Source organism: Emys orbicularis, chromosome 9, assembly GCF_028017835.1.
Source record: "Emys orbicularis isolate rEmyOrb1 chromosome 9, rEmyOrb1.hap1, whole genome shotgun sequence".
NCBI classification, from domain to species: Eukaryota; Metazoa; Chordata; order Testudines; family Emydidae; genus Emys; species Emys orbicularis.
This window is the reverse complement of record NC_088691.1, coordinates 99,830,470-99,851,493: the sequence shown is the minus strand read 5'-3', so window position 1 is coordinate 99,851,493 and position 21,024 is coordinate 99,830,470. Positions and strand designations below refer to the sequence as shown.

Here is a 21,024-nt window from a genome sequence, read left to right as displayed (position 1 = left end):
CCCCCTCTGTGCTTTTCTGGTCCCACTGGGATGACTACCATTAACCCCTCTTTGTCACTGCCCGCCGCCTCCTGATAGCGCTCGGAGACCTTAGAAGGAGGCTCGCTGGTAACAACGGGGTGACGTTTACATACATAGCCTGGGATTCCTTAAAGGGAAGAATCAACCCCCGCCATTGCCCAGGATCGGAGTGATCTGGTCCCAGCAGAAAGCACAGAGCCGGAGTCTGTGGTGCAGAGCAGAGGGGACACAGCCAGCGTCCTGCCCACGGCAGTCACTTTCCTGGAGGGAGCAGTGCAGTTTTAGAGTCCCCAGGGGCAGAGGGCCCCGCAGCAGGGCTAGGCTCTCGGAGGCTGACGTTTCTCTGTGCTCTCCCCGCAGTGGCTGTGGACACGACTTTGCATGTGGAGTGGAATGAGGTGAAGGCCCTGCCTGCCCTCTCGCCCTTGGGGAGCACCAGGACGTCGCTGGTCCACAGGCTGGTTCGGCAGAGCTCAGTGGACAGCCAGGACTCTCTCGAGGTGCCACGGTTCTCATCCCTCTACCTTTGGGGACGGGGGGTGCTCCATAGGTGAAATGAGCTGTGAGTGGGCATGTGGGTCTATGGGGCAGCTGTTTGGGGCAGGGGGAGATGGGGAGGAGGGCCATGTGCGTAGCTTCTCTGCCTTTCCGATTCAATTGAAAGCCAGTTGCCAGTTAGCTAGCGGTTCTCTCAAGGCCCCAGCTGCTGGAGTCAGGCCTATCGATCACGTAAGTCTCACTTCAGCCCTACTTACATGGCACATAGGCCTTGTGGGATGAAAACAGCACCTGGGCTTTGGCCGGGGCTGCTACCATCAGGATAGACCCACAATAGCAACACTTCACCCTTTGCCAGTGCCTTGCAGCTGAAGATCCCAGAGTGCTTTGCAACCCGAGAACAAGCCTCACCTTGCAACCTTCCCCCGGGACACGGTGGCAGCGGTAGGCCGATATTGGAGGAGAGGAAACGGAGGCCCGGAGGGAATAAGGCCCCCGTTTTCCACCGTAGCATCCAAATATCAGTGGCTTGTTTTGCAATCGTGGCTAAGAGATTTGCCAGCCCAGCACCAGTCCACCCTTGTGTGGCTCGGAGATCCCAGGGTAACTATTGACTGTGTGATACATCAGAAATCTTTATTGGCGTGACAGGCAACGGTAGGACCTTTGGGCAGGGAGGAGCTGGCTGCAGGGGGACATGACTGAATTCCAGTCATCTCCTCCCCTGGCCTTTCATTTCAGGGCCTCCCACATCTCACAGCTGCCTGGTTTAACTTTCCGCCTAAGGCTGCTGTATCCCTGGGACTTGCTGAGGTGGTGTCTACACTGCACGTGAAGATGTGCTTATAGCACGGGTAGGCATCCCTGTGCTAGCTTTAACCTAGGCCACGATAGTAGTGGAGATGTCCATCCAAGGCCTCATGATAGTCCCCGTCCCGCTGCTGTGACCAGGTCCAACCAGACAACTGGCTGTCCCCTTTGACCTTGTCTGCTGGAGTATTTTGCCACTGTGAGCACTACTGCAGCTCCCAAGCGCACCGTGCACCACGCTCACGTCACCGGGCGATTGCGCGCGCTCTGGGGAGCAAAGCTGCCTCCGCTGCCATGTCCCTCGGCACCGTTGCAGGGCCAGCATGCCCAGGAATAGCAGGCATTGTAGCGCCAGTCGGTCTTCCTGGCGCAATTCCACAATGCTCCTGTCCCGCTTTTAGTGGTTGCTTTGACAACTTGGTGCCCCTTGAATTTCCCCCGTATTTCCTCTCTGCCCCCCATGTCTTTGTCTTGCTCCCCTTTGCCCCACTCAAGTTTTCCCCCAACCCCCACTCTGGCTCCTCTCTGCCCTGCTGTCCCTCTCCCTGTGCTCAGTGACCCTAGAGAACCCTGCCTAGGGCTTAGTCCCCACCGCCTGTGGCCATGAGTGAGTCCTGCTCTGTCCGTCTCCCTGCCCGGTCTCTATCCGTATCTGCCGCTCAGGGCTCTGCTCCTTGCATCTGTGATGGGTTGGGGATCCCCCACACCCATAAGGGGTTCTGTCACCACCCATCTTGTAACTTTGGGGGCTGAACTGCTTTGCTGTTATGGCTCAGAGCATGACACCCACAGCTGGTCCACAAGTATAAAGGTCACATCTTGGCTTCCACCGGCCTCGTTACACCTTGCGGGGTGACTCCAACAGCTCTTCCGGTCCCAAGTCTCCCCAGATCCGTCTAACCTGAGTTCTTAATGACCAGACACCGGCCCCCAGTGATCAGTTCGCTTTGGGGGACACATGCTCCCAACGGTTTGCGCAAAGGAGAGCTGCTAGACGTAAAAATAAAAAGTTTACTTAATAAAAAAAATCCCGGGTTCAAAGACGAGCTAGTGAGGAAAACCAAACCCAGGCAAGTAACACAGGGAATTAACAGACACACAACTCCAGGCTTCACATTTCTGTGTTAGTTAAAGTCTCTTTTCTAATACAAGTTATCTATTGCCTCTGCACAGTTTCATAGAATATCAGGGTTGGAAGGGACCTCAGGAGGTCATCTAGTCCAACCCCCTGCTCAAAGCAGGACCAATCCCCAACTAAATCATCCCAGCCAGGGCTTTGTCAAGCCTGACCTTAAAAACCTCCAAGGAAGGAGATTCCACCACCTCCCTAGGTAACCCATTCCAGTGCTTCACCACCCTCTTAGTGAAATAGTGTTTCCTAATATCCAACCTAGACCTCCCCCACTGCAACTTGAGACCATTGCTCCTTGTTCTGTCATCTGCCACCACTGAGAACAGCCGAGCTCCATTCTGTTTGGAACCCCCCCTCAGGTAGTTGAAAGCAGCTATCAAATCCCCCCTCATTCTTCTCTTCTGGAGACTAAACAATCCCAGTTCCCTCAGCCTCTCCTCATAAGTCATGTGCTCCAGACCCCTAATCATTTTTGTTGCCCTCCGTTGGACTCTTTCCAATACTTCCACATCCTTCTTGTAGTGTGGGGCCCAAAACTGGACACAGTACTCCAGATGAGGCCTCACCAATGTCGAATAAAGGGGAACGATCACGTTCCTCGATCTGCCCCTACTTATACAGCCCAAAATGCCATTAGCCTTCTTGGCAACAAGGGCACACTGTTGACTCATATCCAGCTTCTCGTCCACTGTGACCCCTAGGTCCTTTTCTGCAGAACTGCTACCTAGCCATTCGGTCCCTAGTCTGTAGCAGTGCATAGGATTCTTCCGTCCTAAGTGCAGGACTCTGCACTTGTCCTTGTTGAACCTCATCAGGTTTTTTTTGGCCCAATCCTCTAATTTGTCTAGATCCCTCTATATCTGATTCCTACCCTCCAGCGTATCTACCACGCCTCCCAGTTTAGTGTCATCTGCAAACTTGCTGAGAGTGCAGTCCACACCATCCTCCAGATCATTAATAAAGATATTAAACAAAACTGGCCCCAGGACTGACCCTTGGGGCACTCCGCTTGAAACCGGCTGCCAACTAGACATGGAGCCATTGATCACTACCCGTTGAGCCCGACGATCTAGCCAGCTTTCTATCCACCTTATAGTCCATTCATCCAGCCCATACTTCTTTAACTTGGCGGCAAGAATACTGTGGGAGACCGTATCAAAAGCTTTGCTAAAGTCAAGGAATAACACATCCACTGCTTTCCCCTCATCCACAGAGCCAGTTATCTCATCATAGAAGGCAATTAGGTTAGTCAGGCATGACTTCCCCTTGGTGAATCCATGCTGACTGTTCCTGATCACCTTCCTCTCCTCTAAGTGTTTCATAATTGATTCCTTGAGGACCTGTTCCATGATTTTTCCAGGGACTGAGTGAGGCTGACTGGCCTGTAGTTCCCCGGATCCTCCTTCTTCCCTTTTTTAAAGATGGGCACTACATTAGCCTTTTTCCAGTCATCCGGGACCTCCCCCGATCGCCATGAGTTTTCAAAGATGATGGCCAATGGCTCCGCAATCTCATCCGCCAACTCCTTTAGCACCCTCGGATGCAGTGCATCCGGCCCCATGGATTTGTGCTCATCCAGTTTTTCTAAATAGTCCCGAACCACTTCTTTCTCCACAGAGGGCTGGTCACCTCCTCCCCATACTGTGCTGCCCAGTCCAGCAGTCTGGGAGCTGACCTTGTTTGTGAAGACAGAGGCAAAAAAAGCATTGAGTACATTAGCTTTTTCCACATCCTCGGTCACTAGGTTGCCTCCCTCATTCAGTAAGGGGCCCACACTTTCCTTGACTTCCTTCTTGTTGCTAACATACCTGAAGAAACCCTTCTTGTTACTCTTAACATCTCTTGCTAGCTGCAACTCCAAGTGCGATTTGGCCTTCCTGATTTCACTCTTGCATGCCTGAGCAATATTTTTATACTCCTCCCTGGTCATTTGTCCAATCTTCCACTTCTTGTAAGCTTCTTTTTTGCGTTTAAGGGCAGCAAGGATTTCACTGTTAAGCCAAGCTGGTCGCCTGCCATATTTACTATTCTTTCTACACGTCAGGATGGTTTGTTCCTGCAACCGCAATAAGGATTCTTTAAAATACAGCCAGCTCTCCTGGACCCCTTTGCCCTTCATGTTATTCTCCCAGGGGATCCTGCCCATCCATTCCCTGAGGGAGTCAAAGTCTGCTTTTCTGAAGTCCAGGGTCCGTATTCTGCTGCTCTCCTTTCTTCCTTGTGTCAGGATCCTGAACTCGACCATCTCATCATGGTCACGGCCTCCCAGGTTCCCATCCACTTTTGCTTCCCCTACTAATTCTTCCCTGTTTGTGAGCAGCAGGTCAAGAAAAGCTCTGCCCCTAGTTGGTTCCTCCAGCACTTGCACCAGGAAATTGTCCCCTACACTTTCCAAAAACTTCCTGGATTTTCTGTGCACCGCTGTATTGCTCTCCCAGCAGATATCAGGGTGATTAAAGTCTCCCACGAGAACCAGGGCCTGCGATCTAGCAACTTCTGTTAGTTGCTGGAAGAAAGCCTCGTCCACCTCATCCCCCTGGTCTGGTGGTCTATAGCAGACTCCGACCACGACATCACCCTTGTTGCTCACACTTCTCAACTTTATCCAGAGACTCTCAGGTTTTTCTGCAGTTTCATACCGGAGCTCTGAGCAGTCATACTCCTCTCTTACATACAATGCAACTCCCCCACCTTTTCTGCCCTGCCTGTCCTTCCTGAACAGTTTATATCCATCCATGACAGTACTCCAGTCATGTGAGTTATCCCACCAAGTCTCTGTTATTCCAGTCGCATCATAGTTCCCTGACTGTGCCAGGACTTCCAGTTCTCCCTGCTTGTTTCCCAGGCTTCTTGCATTTGTGTATAGGCACTTAAGATAACTCATCGATCGTCCCTCGTTCTCAGTATGAGACAGGAGTCCTCCCCTCTTGCACTCTCCTGCTCTTGCTTCCTCCCAGGATCCCATTTCCCCACTTACCTCAGGGCTTTGGTCTCCTTCCCCCGGTGAACCTAGTTTAAAGCCCTCCTCACTAGGTTAGCCAGCCTGCTTGCGAAGATGCTCTTCCCTCTCTTCAAAAATAACAGGAGTACTTGTGGCACCTTAGAGACTAACAAATTTATTAGAGCATAAGCTTTCGTGGGCTACAACCCACTTCTTCGGATGCATACATCCGAAGAAGTGGGTTGTAGCCCACGAAAGTTTATGCTCTAATAAATTTGTTAGTCTCTAAGGTGCCACAAGTACTCCTGTTATTTTTGCGGATACAGACTAACACGGCTGCTACTCTGATTCCCTCTCTTCGTTAGGTGGAGCCCGTCTCTGCTAGCACTCCTCCTACTTGGAACACCATCCCATGGTCGAAGAATCCAAAGCCTTCTCTCCGACACCACCTTTCCCCCCCATCCCCCTCTTTCTCCTGGCATGATGACTCTGTTATTCAGAGTAAACTCCCTCCTTCCTTAGGTTTCCAAGACTGGGGGTTTCTTGTCAGTTTCAATGTCTTTCCATTAACTTGAATGGTCCCCCATTGTCTGTTCCTGGCTGGACAATGGGTCATTGCTTGGAGCCAGTTTCGTGGCAACATCTGGCTTGGGAGAAGCCCCCCCTTCTGGGAGGTGTGTGTGAAATTGTAGAACAAGTCATGAGTTTAGTACTTTATATACATAGATTGATCACACAATCTGTATCCATATCTTAGAATACCCATCAGGCTCAGAACACCACAGGCTTTCATAAAAGACTTCACCGACTGCACTTTTCTAGTACAATAACGTTGTGTGCAATACATTGGTTCAGTGACTTACTCTTTGGAGTTCAGACCCCCTGGTTTCCCCTTGGGGTGTCTGGCCCCTGATTGTCACAGCAGCCTCTCTGTGGTTAGAGTGCTGGGGGATTATGGCTCCCCCAGGTGTAGAAATGGGTGCCCAAAATCAGGGGTATCTGGGCCAAGCTAGGAGGCTGAGTGGGTCTGCACACACTCCCCCTCCCCCCCCCCCCCCGACGCTCACACCCTCAATGTACTTACATTGCCTGAACCACCCGTGGACAGCCTCAGCCGTGTCCCCCGTGTTACTGAGACCTGAAAAAGTAAGAGTGGGGAAGGGTCCTTGCCCCTGATCCCCTTGTAAATCCACTTACCCCCCCTTGCTGCTCCAGCACACACTCTTCCTCCCTGTCACCCTGAGCAGCAATATATCCCCCCAGGCCCCAACTGCGCTAGGTCAGGGAAGGAAGGGAATGTCTCCTCTCCAGACCCAGCCCAAACCAGCCACATGTGCAGATGGATGCTATATAAAAATAGGACACGCAGTGTAGCTGCTCTGCTCTGCTGCAGCTTGTATGGGCTGTGACTGGACCAGTGCTAGGAAAATCTGGGTGTCCTTGTTCTGCTCTGGTTTCTGCACCTTCCTCCATGCAGTTCCCTCCCCTGGATCCAGTCAGCCCCACATGCCCCCCGCTCTGCTGAAAACTCTCCTGATTTGACAATAAATCTGGTCCCTTGCCTTGGAGTAATTCATAGATTCCCAGGCCAGAAGGGACCATTGTGGTCATCTAGTGTGGCCTCCTGTATCACACAGGCCAGAGGACTTACCGCAATAATTCCTAGAGCAGATCTGCTAGAAAAATACATCCAGTGGTGGTTTAACAATTGTCAGGGATGAAGAATCCACCATGACCCTTGGTCAGTTTTTCTAACGGTTAATTAGCCTCATTGTTAAAAATTTATGCCTTATTTCCAGGCTGAATTTGTCTAGCTTTAACTTCCAGCCATTGGATTGTGTTGTATCTTGTTCTGCTAGATTGAAGAGCCCATTATTAAATGTTTGTTCCCCATTGAATTAAGTCACCCCTTAACCATCTCTTTGTTAAGATAAATAGATTGAGCTCCTCGAGTCTCTCACTATAAATCATGTCTTCTAATCCTTGAATCATTCTTGTGGCTCTTCTCTGAACCCTCTCCAATTTATCAACATCCTTCTTGACTTGTGGGCACCAGAACTGGACACAGGATTCCAGCAGCGGTCGCACCAGCGCCAAATTGTGAGGTAAAATAACCTCTCTACTCCTCAAGATTATCCTGGTCATGCATCCTAGGATCACATTCTTTTGGCCACAGAGTCACACTGGGAGCTCACGTTCAGCTGATTAGCTACCACAACCCCCAGAGCTTTTTCCAAGTCTCTGCTTCCCAGGCGAGAGACCCATCCTCGCCTCGGTTCTTTGTTCCCAGATCTATATACAGTTTCTACATGTCACTGTATTAAAAGGCATATGGTTTGCTTGCATCCAGTTTACCAAGCGATCCAGATCGCTCCGAATCAGTATCCAGTCCCCTCGTCATTTACCACTCCCCTGGATTTTTGTGTCATCTGCAAACTTTATCAGTGATGGTTTTGTTTTCTTTCAGATCATCGATAAAAATGTTAAATAGCGTAGGGCCAAGAACCAATCCCTGCAGGACCTCACTGAAAACACACCCACTTGGGGATGATTTGACACTTTGGACCTATCGGTTAGCCATTTCAAAATCCATTGAATGTGTAACACGTTAATTTTATATTGTTTTAATTTTTTTAATCAAAATGTACTTTAGAGAAGTCTTAAGTATATTGTCACAAACACAACAAGGAGTCAAGACTAACAGATTTATTTGGGCATAAGCTTTCGTGGGTAAAAAACCTCACTTCTTCAGATTGTGTCAACACTGATATTACCTTTATCAATCAGACTTGTAATCTCATAAAAAACATTGTTAGTTTAACAGGATCTATTTTTCATAAACCCATGTTGATTTGCATTAATTACATGAACACCCCCCCACTTTAATTCTTTATTAATCGAGTCCCATATCAGCTGCTCCATTATCTTGCCTGGGATTGATGTCAGGCTGACAGGCCTATAATTACCTGGGCCATCCCATTCACCCTTTTTAAAAATTGGCACAACATTAGCTTTCTTCCAGTCTTCTGGAACTTCCCAGTGCTCCAAGTCTTATTGAAAGTCAACTTTAATGCTCCAGTGAGTTGCTCAGCCAGCTCTTTTAAAACTCTCGGATCTAAGTTATCTGGACCTGCTGATTTTCAAATGTCTGACTTTAGTAGCTTCTTTTTAACATCCTCCACAGATACAGGAATGGAAAGAGTGTTATCACCATATGATGAGACTGTATTTGTTTTTTTTCCCAAATACAGAAGAGAAATATTTATTGAACACTTCTGCCTTTTCTGCATTATTATTGATAATTTTACTGTTTTACCAATACCATTGTCAGGATTCTTTTTGTTCCTAATATTTTTAAAAACAAAACCACAAAACCTTCCTGTTGTCTATAACTCTACTGGCTATACCTTTCTCCTTGTGTCCTTTTGCTTCCCTTATCAATTTTCTACAATTCCTAACTTCTGATTTATATTCATTACTATCAGATTCCCCTTTCTTCCATTTGCGATATATAATTTTATTTTTATAGCTGCCTTCACTTCCCTATGAACCAGGTCTTTTTTTTTTTCAAACCACCAGAGCCTTCTTCCTCAGGTGTGAGATTGTGGTTTTTTGGGCATCTAGTAAGGTCTTCTTAAATGATTCCCAATTATCATTCAAATTTTTCTGCTTAAATTCTTCCTCCCAGCTGATTTGGCTCATAATTATTTTCAGCTTTGTGTAATTGGCTCTGTTAAAGCACCAAGTATGTGTGTATAATATGTATATATGTATGTGTATATATGTGTATATATTTTCACTGATCTGGACTTTATTCCACTTGTAAATTGTAAATGTGATCAAGTCATGATCACTTGTACCTGGCTACCCTTAATTTTTAGTTCTGTGACAAGTTCCTCTTTATCTGTTAGGACGAAAGTCGACTATAGAATCCCCCCCGTGTTGGCTGCATCACTTTCTGAGTTAGGAAATTGTCAGCTATAATGTTTAGAACTTCCAAGGATGTTTTAGTACTGGCAGCACGAGAACTCCAGCATATGTCACTCACATTGAAGTCCACGGTGATCACGCTGCCTTTTCTCCGACACACGTATAGATAGGTGCATAAGGAGCCGGTCGTCCTGTTTCCTAGTGTGATCTAGTGGGATTAGGTGGGGTGTAGCAGACACCAACTACTGCCTTGAGCTTTATCTGTTAGGACATTGATCCCTTAGCATTCCAGATCATTTTCTTCTGATATGGAGTACAAAGGGGAGAGGAGGAGGAGGAGGGAGAGAGATACATAAACGTGGAGCTACTAGGGGGATACTGGACTTCATGGCTCAGCCTCTTTGCTTCCCGTTTCCCCTCATCAGTCTGGATTGTAGGTGGCTTTGTCCTCCGAGTCCCAGACCAGGCTCAGGGCTATAGAGATGGTAGATAAAGTGAATGCCCAAGCGGTGGGTGGGCCCCAGGGGCATTCTCTGCTGCCCAGGAGCACCCTGCTCCGGCCACATAGGCGCTAACTCCGTGGGTGCTCCGGGGCTGGAGCACTGACAGCCGGCAGCCCCGCATCCACTCCTCCTGCCCCCCCCCCCAGCATCTCCTGCCTGCCGGCAGCCCCGCAGATCAGTGCCTCCCCCTCCCTTCCTGTGCCGCCCACCTGCTGTGATCATGTGATCAGCTGTTTTGCGGTGTGCAGGAGGCTGGGGAAGGGGGAGGAGTGAGGACAAGGCACGCTCGGGGAGGGGATGGGAAGGGCCAGGGTGGGGCCTAGGGGAAGGGATGGAATGGGGGCAGAGCCTGGGGCAGAGCTGGGGGTCGAGCCCCCCCGGCACTTTGGAAAGTCTGCACCTGTGTCCTGCCAGACTTCCTTTCTGAGCAGGGGAAAGACCCTGCTGAGCTCTGAACGTGGGTCTAGCATCGAGCTCTGCACCCAGCAACCCCCTGGTTCAGCCGTGGGGAAAGCAACCCTTCTGCTCTCCTGTGAGGAGCAGGGCTAACCACGGCGCCCCCAGCAGGGGCTGGGGCAGGCCGAGAGATCTTGGGAGCATGGAAGCGGCTGAAGTCTGTCTCTTTCCCCCAGGTGCAGACCCCATGATCTTCAGTGGGATTGTGGGTGCTCCACAGCGCTCATCATCTCCCCCTTTGGTGCAGGGGTCTAAATGTGGCTTTAGGAGCCAGCTCTGAGTGTCCAGGTTTGCCAGTGCATGAAGCCCCTTCAGAGCAAGGCAGAGCCTTTTAATGGATGCGTCTGGTATGGCTCTCTGGGGTACCCAGGACAGTGAGTCCGCCTGTTCTCCCTCACACTGGAGGCAGGGGGGTACTTGCTTGTGCCTAGCTGGGTGTCAGCTGCCTGATGCCTCCAGCCTGGTAGCCCCCGAAGCACCCTCCTTGGGGCAACGCCAGCCCTTCCTTTGTCTTGCAGGCTAACGAGAGGTGCACCCCGCTCCCCGAGCCCCTCTGAAGGGTTCCCTGTAGCGTGCAGCCCCTTATCCACTGAACGCCCCCAGAAACAGCAGGTCTGCTGTGTCCAAGGGGCCAGTGCACACCCCAGTTGGTAGGATTTAGCTCAGGATCGACTCCTTGCTTAACATCGCAGCACTGAGATAGTCAGAGTGGGCCACGGAGACGTTTAATATCAAAGATTCAAGAGCGCGTGAGGAAGGATATTGGAAACAAACGCGTAACGCGCTTTCTGGGGGGCCAGGCTGACCTCCCGTCTAAAGCCGTTTACCTCCCCCCCAAAGTCCTCTGCAGCGTTTCAACCAAGGCTGGTTGTGATCCCATTTTCATGGCTGTCCGCACGCAGCCCGGTTATTTCCGAAGTGCAGACTGATGGGCTGTCTCCCCAAAGTAACCAGGGAGCTAAGCAGAAGGCAGCATCCATTGTGTTTGCTCAGAGTGCTGAATTTACAGCTCAGCAGAGACAGGTGAGTAAACATCCCTCGGCTGACAGAAAACTGTTTGTCAACTCGGCTTTGAGACAGACGCGAAACCTTGTTTGCTGTACACGTAATAACTCCTCGCGTAATGTCTGTACATACCATTCGCACCACTAGTAATGAGCAGTGTGAGCCCGGCTTTCCGGTAAGACCTCCCATGACGGTCCTTGGTGAACCAGAATGGACACACCAGAATCAGGACGTGCCTGTAACCCCTCTTACCCGTTGGCATCGAGGGGTTCTTGGATTTCAACCTCCCACGTGGTTTATGTGCAGGTGACTCCCTGGGGCTCTGGGCATTGGCATTCCACAACCGACTGAGAACACAACCCCCCCGCTCACTCCAGCACCCCACATACCCTGTCCCTCCCCTCCTTTCCCCAGTGCACAGCCCACTCTGGCCCCCATACACACACTGCCCCATCCCTGCCCCTCTGGGGTGATGGGCTTGGAGGCTGCAGAGCGTGGGGGAATAGGGGGATCCCAGTCCCAAGGGGCTGAGCCTTCCAGCGCCCTGCTGATCAGGGCAGGAGTCGCCCCAGCATTCAAAGCCCAGAGGAGACTAAGGTCTCGGCACCTGTACACGCCTCAGCATTCCTCCCCAGCAGTAGCCAAGCACCTTGGTCAGCCTCACCCACTCAGTTGGGTAACCAGAGCCCTTGCCCCTGGGCAGGTGGGGTGTCTGTGCTGAGCAGACATGGGCCTTAGCACTGGGGAAAGGGGAGGAACCATGGTGAGCCCCGGGGGTTTGGACCATGTCCCTGGGGGCTTGGTTGCCCTGGGGCTCTCAGGCATTCCTGGCATCACCCTTACCCCCCAGAAACCCAGTGCGTCTCTTGTGGCCATTCCCCAGGGCACGGCTGGTGCTGACACACCCTCTGCTTTACTGACCATGCCGCTTAGCACAGACCTGGCTCCCGGAGCACCCCTGGAGTTGGGGCGGATCCAGCGCTGGGCTCACTGGGGGGGACGGGACGGTCTGTGTCTAAACAAAGAGAGAATTCAAGGAACCCCACACACGTGTCGGGGGATTGGCGTTGGGCTGGGCTGGGCTGGGCTCATAATCAACAGAGCGAGCCCTCAGCGGGCTGCAAAGAGCATCTGGGCCCAAAGAGCCCAAGGGCGGCGTCGAGCATGAAACTGTCCTTTGGATCATCCTTGTTTACTCTCTTATGGCTGCCTCTGAAACAACCCTCCATCTTCTGCCTAACCCCCATCAGTCCCCTCACCCACCCTCGCCACCCCTCCTCACTCAGGCTCCAGCCATTACACCCCTTCCCTCTTCTGTGCCCCCTGGAATGCGGGACACGACTGGGAACTCTTTAGGGCAGGGCCTGTCTCTTGCACACCTGTGCGTGGCGTGCCCAGTGCAAGGGGCTGCAGGGATACAAGTGCACAGAACACCAGTGACTAGTCCTGTGGCATGTCCCGGGCAGGGGCAGTGAGCAGCCGAGCTCGCAGGTTAGTTGCTCTGTTCGGTGCCCTGAGCCCGGTACTGTATTATTGGGTGCTCGTAGCTCAGTGCCCCCAGCCTGCTGGCCCCTGGATGAGGCCCAAGTGCTGGGCGGTGAAGTGGGGTCTGGATATTGGAGAACCAAGGAGCAATTTAGCCTTAGCTCAATGAACCGCCTGTTCTGTAACAGCCCCTGCCCATTGCTCAGCAAGCAAGGGCTGGGTGCTCAGCATGTGCCCTGCACCAAGGGACGCAGCATGGATTGCACCGGAGAAACCCAGGGGAGCCTATGCAGTGTCCCTCCACTGACCGTCTCACCTCCTAGTCCCTGAGTCCCTGCTGGCCTGGCCGGGGTATCGATACTCCCCGGTCCCTGACTCCCGGCTGGCCTGGCCGGGGTATCGATACTCCCCGGTCCCTGACTCCCGGCTGGCCTGGCCGGGGTATCGATACTCCCTGGTCCCTGACTCCCTGCTGGCCTGGCCGGGGTATCGATACTCCCCGGTCCCTGACTCCCGGCTGGCCTGGCCGGGGTATTGATACTCCCTGCTGGCTTGGCCGGGGCACATCTCTTCCCTCGTTGCTGATGTTCAAATTCCCGTCCTCTGAGGCTGGCGCTGTGATGGTGAATCTGTCTCGCACAGATGCCGTGAAGGCCTCTCCTTGCTGCCTCTGCCGCCAGGAGCCCTCCGTGGCCGTGGTCAGTGTGAAGTGAGCCCTGAGCGTTCCCCTCCCGCTGATCCTGCAGCCCTGACACCCAGCCTGGCCCGAGCACATGGAGGTTTCCCCATGAGCTCTGCTGAGCCTGTCCTGTGCAGACAGCAGCCTGGGAGCTAGGCTGGGTCCTGCCCCCTCCACACACCCCGCTCTGCCCCCTTCCCCATGTCCTGCTGCAGCCCCAGCTCCGTGGTATCTTTTCCTGCCGCGCTGCACTGACGTCAGTGCCAAGTCAGGCCTGTATCCTGGGAGAAATCAGTCCATGGTGACTGGTTGCCATGGAAATACACCTTGTTGCAAGCTACAACTCCAGAATCATTTCCTAGGAAGCCACTGGCTATGAGCCGCTGGGGCTGGGTCTAGGGCTGCTGCCAGGGAGGCAGGGGGCAGCTGGCAGTGCCAGGTAAGACTGTGCAGAGCCTGCGCTTCTGGGTGGTGCTGGCACTGTGCCCAGGGACCATACGCAGCAGGACTCGGGCGGCAGGAGCTGCATTGGCTCCTACTGTCCCCAGCTGCTGCAGCTCCTCTTCCTTGCCCCTGCTGGGATCTGACCGGCAGCTGGGACGGCGCCTGCGGAGCGTGTGGCTGAAGTCCCTCTCCCACGCCTGGCACCTGTTGCAGGAGTGTTTGCAGAGGCCCCGAACTGCATGTAGCTCACAGGGTCTGTCTATGCTGCACGCTAAGCCCGGGCTCTGACTCATGTTTGAGCCCAACCCCCTCTTCTGTCCATGCACAAGCCAGTCTGACTTAGGTCAGCAAGCACTCAGGGCCCGAGAGCCCGAGACCTGCTGAGACCCCGGGCCAAGCTGTGGCTGCAGCTCAGTGCAGTGTGGCCTTGTTAGCACAGCCTTGAGACCCGGGTCCACCGATGGCAAACCCCACCCATAGATCCCTGCATGGTGGGTGCAGGTCTCAGGGGAGGGGGGTTAACTCTCTGGGCTGGTCTCCCCAGTGTCTCTGCTCGGGGTGGGCGCCTCCGTTTCCCACCACTCTAGAACTGCTCATCATCGGCTCAGGACTCCCGGTCCTCCCCTCTGGATGAGCAGGCCCCGTGGGGGTTAGCAAGTCCAGCAGCTGCTGCCAGGTTCCAGGCCACGTGCGGCCCCCTGTATTTAGGGTGAAGAGCAGGAGGCCCAGCCCCGTCCTGCGTCAGGGCTTCTCCTCTCCTCTCCTCTCCTGCGGAATGGCAGGCGCTTTCGGCAGGGGTGGGCGGCGCACGCTTCCCCGGTCCCAGCGTGCGGCTAATTGCCAGGGCGGCTGCGAGGCGTTAATGACTGAAACATTCGGAACCATTATCCATTATCTTGCTTTTATTTTCCCTCCTGTCACTCACGATTGCTCTCCCGCACGCAGCAGATTTACTTGTTTTCTTAATGGTGTTGATAAAATGATGACAACGTGCTGTGCATTATACCCAGCTGCTCCCTCCCGAGATCTCCCAGCTGGCACAAACGCTGCTCGCGTCTCCCTCTCTGTTACATACTTCACCCAGTACCTGCAGCTCCTGAAAGCACTGCTGGGAGGTTTCCAGGCTGTCGCTCCGGGCCCAGGCCAGCCCCTGCAATCCTGCCACGGGGAAATCCACTCCAGGGCTTAGCAGGAACCAAGAAAATATTTATCCCGAATGATGAAATATAGGGCTGGTCCACACTACCCGCCTAATTTGGCGGGTAGAGATCGATCTTCTGGGATCGATTTATCGCGTCTCATCTGGACGCGATAGATCGATCCCAGAAGCGCTCCCCCGTCGACTGCGGAACTCCTGCTCGCCGAGAGGAGGAAGCGCTGTCGATGGGGGAGCCTGCCTGCGCCGCGTGGACCCGAAGTAAGTACTTTTAGTTCGATATAGGAAACGTCGACTTCAGCTACGCTATTCTCGTAGCTGAAGTTGCGTTTCCTATATCGATCCCCCGCCCCAGTGTGGACCAGCATAGTCTGCAAAGTTGTACTCAGTTAAACAGCGTAATGCAATCAATGCTCTCCTTCAGCAACTTGCACGGCTTCCTGCTGGGGAGGAGGAGGCCGGTGTGTGTGTGTGTGTGTGTGAGAGAATGTACATGTGTAGTGGGAGAATGTGTGTAGGTGTATATACAGTATGAGTGTGTGTGTCTATATATATCTATAGTGGGAGAATGTGTGTATATGTAGTGTGAGTGCATACATAGATATATATGCATGTAATGTAGGAGAATGTGTATACTGACAGTACGTGTGTGTAATATATAGATACCCACAGTGTGTACAGTGTGCGAATGTATGTGTATATTTAGTGTGTGTAGTGGGATAATATGTGTGTATAAAATATACATGTATCTACACACCTTTGGGCCTAAAAACAGACTAGCGCCATTGTGGAATTATAGACATCAGAGGTGGTCAAGGCCTAGTGAAAACAACGAGGAGTCCGGTGGCACCTTAAAGACTAATAGATTTATTTGGGCATAAGCTTTCGTGGGTAAAAAACCCACTTCTTCAGATGCATGGAGTGAAAATTACAGATGCAGGTATAAATATACTGATTGAATTGGCCCTGTCAACACTGGTTCTCCACTTGTGAGATAACTCCCTTCTCTTCATGTGTCAGTATAAATATGCCTGCATCTGTAATTTTCACTCCATGCATCTGAAGAAGTGGGTTTTTTACCCATGAAAGCTTATGCCCAAATAAATCTGTTAGTCTTTAAGGTGCCACCAGACTTCTCGTTGCTTTTGTGGATACAGACTAACACGGCTACCTCTCTGAGACTTAAGGCCTAGTGGTTATTCCCCAGTGGCCAAGGCAGGTTCATCCTGCTCCAGTACTTTGTCTAGTCTGGTTTGAGCTGACTCAAGCGAAAGGGTTTCCATCATCACAGTAAAGGGATGGTGTTCAGGAAGGACACCGGGAAGAACTGCCTGAGTGTGACATCACCCTACACGCTGACTCTGTACTGAGGGTCGCTTTCCCCTCAAACACCAATTGTATTTCCCCAAAAGGACTCAAGGACTCACTGATGCTGTTGTTTCCTGCACCCCCCCCCCCCCCACATACTATTTCACAGTCATCTGGTGTTTGCAACAGCTCCCCGGTGAGTGTCATTGACAAGCGGAATCTACACTCTCTTTACCCATTCTTGCAAATCATTCACACTCGCTCTATGTACTGCAGTCACTGATGGTAAAAGAATATTAAGGTTGCAAAAAGCCTGTGCAAACTTAATTCGGCCCCCTTGTGTCTGTGTGTTATGAAACAGTCTTTAATTACATGATCACATACGTTTTTTCCCTGCCTCGTTCAATATTTCTTGTTATCCCCTCATTCACTGTTTGACCCCAGATCTTATTTACCACACCCCGTCCAAACCCTGCACTGAATATAAAACTATTCATTTCCTCAGTGGTGTTTCTAAGGTGCTCTCATTATAGTATCCGAACGCTTCACAAACGTTAATGAATTTCTCTTAACCACCCCCCTCTGTTGGGGAGACTATGATCCCCAGCTTACAGACGGGGAGCAGAGAGACAGAGTTTAAGGCCAACTGTCCACTAACTTTGGATGCCCACTGGAGACAGCGAGGGCCGCCTGACTGAGTACTTAGCAGTTTTATAACACTTGATACGTTCAAAGCACAGCGCCGCTCAGTTTCAGTTGCAGTTGTGAGCACGCTGCATTTCTGCACATAAGAGCCCAGTCTCAAGTCAGAAAAAGAGGCTCACGCAATTAGTGATTTGTGAAAAGGCTGGATTACGTGATTTGCCCAGAATTACACAGGCAAAAGCAGGGATAGAATCCACTTCTCCAAGGTGACATTCAGCTGCCTTACTCAAGAGCCATCCTTTCTCATCCTTCAGTTCCCCCTCTCTCACTAGCCACCTTCCAATTTCTGTGACAAACGAACCAGCCGTCCTGCGGACAACAGCCTCATTCACTATACAACCATGATTCATCCCTGAGCAGATCTATCCCATCCACTGAGGGAGGGAGGGGTCCAGTGGAGAAAATAGTGTGTGATCATGTAATGAAAGACTGTGTCAAAATAATGGAGTGGCTAATACAGGACTCAATAAAGAACTAAAGGACGATAATATAATGAATGCCAATCAACATGGGTTTATGGAAAATGGAGCCTATCAAACTAACTTGATGTCTTTTTTTTTGGACGGGATTATGAGTTTGGTTGATAAAGGTAATAGTGTTGATGTAATACACTTAGCCTTCTGGAAGGCAGAGGACTTGATACCACACAACATTTTGATTAAAAAACTAGAACGATACAAAATGAAAACGGCCCACATTAAATGGATTAAAAACTGGCTAAGAGAGAGGTCTACAAATGTGACTGTAGTTGGCACTGGTGTGACCGCTGCTGGAATCCTGTTTCCAGTTCTGTTGCCCACAATTCAAGTTGTTGATAAATTGGAGAGGGATCAGAGAGGAACCATGAGAAAGATTAAAGGATTAGAAAACCTGCCTTATAGCCCCCAAGAGCTCAGTCTAAACAAAGAGACGGTGAAGGGGTGACTTGATTATGGTCTGTAAGTATCTACACGGGGAACAAAGACTTAATTATTGGCTCGTCAAGTTAGCAGAAAAAGGTACAACATGAGCCGATGGCTGGAAGTTTAAGCTAGACAAATTCAGACTGGAAATAAACCGTAATTTTTTAACGGTGAGAGTAATTAACCCAGGGCCACCCAGAGGATTCAGGGGGCCTGGGGCAAAGCAGTTTCGGGGGCCTCTTCCATAAAAAAAAAAGTTGCAATACTATAGTAACATGTATTTGGAAATATAAAAAATAACCAGTGAAATACATTCAAAAATTAATTTTTAATAATTTGAAAATACACAACGTACATTATTTAAAAACATTAAATGCTTTAATGGTATGTTTACATTTGCAATTACATAATGGGCTGTCGCTGGGTGATGGTGATGGTGATGGTTGGTGCCAATGGGCTGTCGCTGCCTGGGGGTGGCACGACTGTTGCCCAGGGCTGGGTGGGAGCTGGGCTCTGGGTCGGGGGGTGCCCGGCTCAGAGGGGCTGGGCTTGGAGCTGGGGGTCAGGGCTGGGGGGGGGAGATGGGGTCGGGGGGTGCCCGGCTCAGAGGGGCTGGGCTTGGAGCTGGGGGTCAGGGCTGGGGGGGGAGATGGGGTCGGGGGTGCCCGGCTCAGAGGGGCTGGGTTCGGAGCTGGGGGTCAGGGATGGGGGGATGCCTGGCTCAGAAGGGCTTACCTTACCCAGAGCATCAGCGAGCCGCGTCCAGGAGCTCCTGCCGCTCGGCCCGCCAGAGCTCGCAGCCCCGCCCCCTTACGACGCGGCTCCGGGCGGGAGGAGCTCAGGTCCTGCCCGAGCCACGCTGCTGCAGCGCTGTCCAGGGCCGCTCCTGGACGTGGTACGCTGAGGCGCCAGGGGATGGGGGAAGGTGAAGGCGGAGGCGGGGGGGAGCCTCCGACATTCTCGTGGGGGCCCCTGTGGAGCCCGGGGCCTGGGGCAAATTGCCCCACTTGCCCCCCCCCCTCTGGGCAGCCCTGAATTAACCATTGGAACAACTGACCAAGGGCCGTGGCAGATTCTCCATCCCTGACAATTGTTGAATCGCTATTGGATGTTTTTCTAAAAGATATTCTCTAGGAATTATTTTGGGGCAGTTCTCTGGCCTGTATGATACAGGGGGTCGGACTGGAGGATCACAAAGGTCTCTTCTGGCCTTGCAATCTATTCATCTATAACAAGATCCAATGGCTGGAAGTTGAAGGTAGGCAAATTCTGACTGGAATTAAGGCACAAATGTGTAACAGTGAGTGTAATTGACCATTGGTACAATTTACCCTGGGACAGGGCCGGCTTTAGGCCGATTCCCCTGAATCGGGCCCCACGCCTAAGAGGGCCCCGCGCCCTAAAGAAGAGTGCCTAACTTAGGCGCCTTTTTAATTTTTACTCACCTGGCGGCACTCTGGGTCTTCGGCGGCACTTCGGCGGCGGGTCCTTCAGTGCCGCGGAAGACTCAGAGCGAAGACCTGGAGCGCCGCCGGGTAAGTCATCTCTATTTGAATTGGGCCCCGCACTTCCTAAAGCCGGCCCTGCCCTGGGACATGGGGGACTCCATCACTGGGAATTTTAAAACTGGATGTTTATCTCAAAGATACACACTAATTCAAACAGGAATTAATTCAGGGAAGTCCTACGGTCTGCGTTACACAGGGTGCCAGACTGGATGATTATAATGGTCTCTTCTGGCCTTCTGCTCTGTGAATCAGGGAATAATGCATACGCACAAGAGGGGGGCGAATTAAGGTTGCACAGGTAACCTACATTCTGGCATTTCCTAGCTTCTGAGTGCTTGCCTTTGCAACCTTATTCTTTGAACATTTTAAACATAATTTCCTAACATAAAAAGCAAACAAACAAACAAACAAATCTGAAGAAGAAGAAAAAGAAAAGAAATTCCATCATGTGGAAACATACGGACCCCAACTGGACACATCAGCAGGGTTCAGACCTTTAGATCCACAGCACAGACTGTGATGACTTATGCTCACAGAGTAACTGGTAGCAGTAGTAGGCTGTTATCCTCTGTCTACTAGAGGCGGGATGAGACACGCTTTGCCGGTGGGTTTTATAGCTATTTTCAGACAGCAAAGGAGACTCAGGACTCCTGGTTCCATTCCAGAGTCTGTAGGGGAGTTTTCACTAGACCCTTCTGACCCAGGGCCCCAGCCTCTCCCTTTCCCCTCTGCTCCTATCCAACCCTCCAGCTCCTGCAAACCCCTCCCTCATTCCCATCTGTTTTTCATCCCGCTGTATTCCATTGCGGCTGCTTCCTCCTTCTCCATCTCCTCTCTGCCAGCTGGGGGAGCACTGAGAGCATAGGACAGACAACCTCCCTGCTCTCAGTTCGGGGGCCTGGCACTGCGGTGGTGTCCCCAGCAGAGAGAAGCAATGGCAGGGAAAGTTCTGCTCGGGCCCTGCAGTGCAGCCCCTGGCTGGAGCATGCTCAGTTGCTCTGTGGGGATGGTGCGTGCATCATGGTCTGGTCATACAGCAGAACCTCGGAGTTACGAACACCTTGGGAATGGAGGTTGTTCGTAACTCTGAAATGTTTGTAACTGAACAAAACGTTTTGGTGGTTGGTTCATACGTTTACAGCTGAACATTGACTTAATGTAGCTTTGAAACTTTACTATGCAGAAAAAAAGTCCTGTTTTTGCTTTGGGTTTTTTTAGTAGTTTATGTTTAATACAGGACAGTAATTCCCCACTTAACGTCCTCTCGCTTAACGTTGTTTCTATCTTACATCCCTGCTCAATTACAGAACATGCTCCATTTAAAGTTGTGCAATGCTTTGCTATAACATCGTTTTGCTGTCTGCTTTGTCCACAGCTGGCAGCCCCCCTATCAGCTCCCCTACGCCCCCTCGCACTGCGCATCCCGCCTGCGGGCAGATCCCGCGGATCAGCACCTTCCCCCTCCTCCCCCCACGGCAATCAGCTGGCTCGCGGCATTCAGGAGGAAGGGGGGAGGAGCGAGGACTCGGCGCGCAGGCTCC

The 21,024-nt window shown here is 51.6% G+C and overlaps 1 protein-coding gene across 1 annotated transcript in view; it reads left to right on the top strand.

The window, feature by feature from the left end:
- Positions 1-389: 389 nt before the first annotated feature.
- The window catches only part of FAM131A (family with sequence similarity 131 member A), a 32,127-nt gene continuing 11,492 nt past the window's right edge, over positions 390-21,024 (top strand). The window contains exon 1 of the mRNA XM_065411340.1: positions 390-521. The gene's annotated coding sequence lies outside the window, so the exon portion shown is untranslated. The remainder of the gene's footprint in view (positions 522-21,024) is intronic.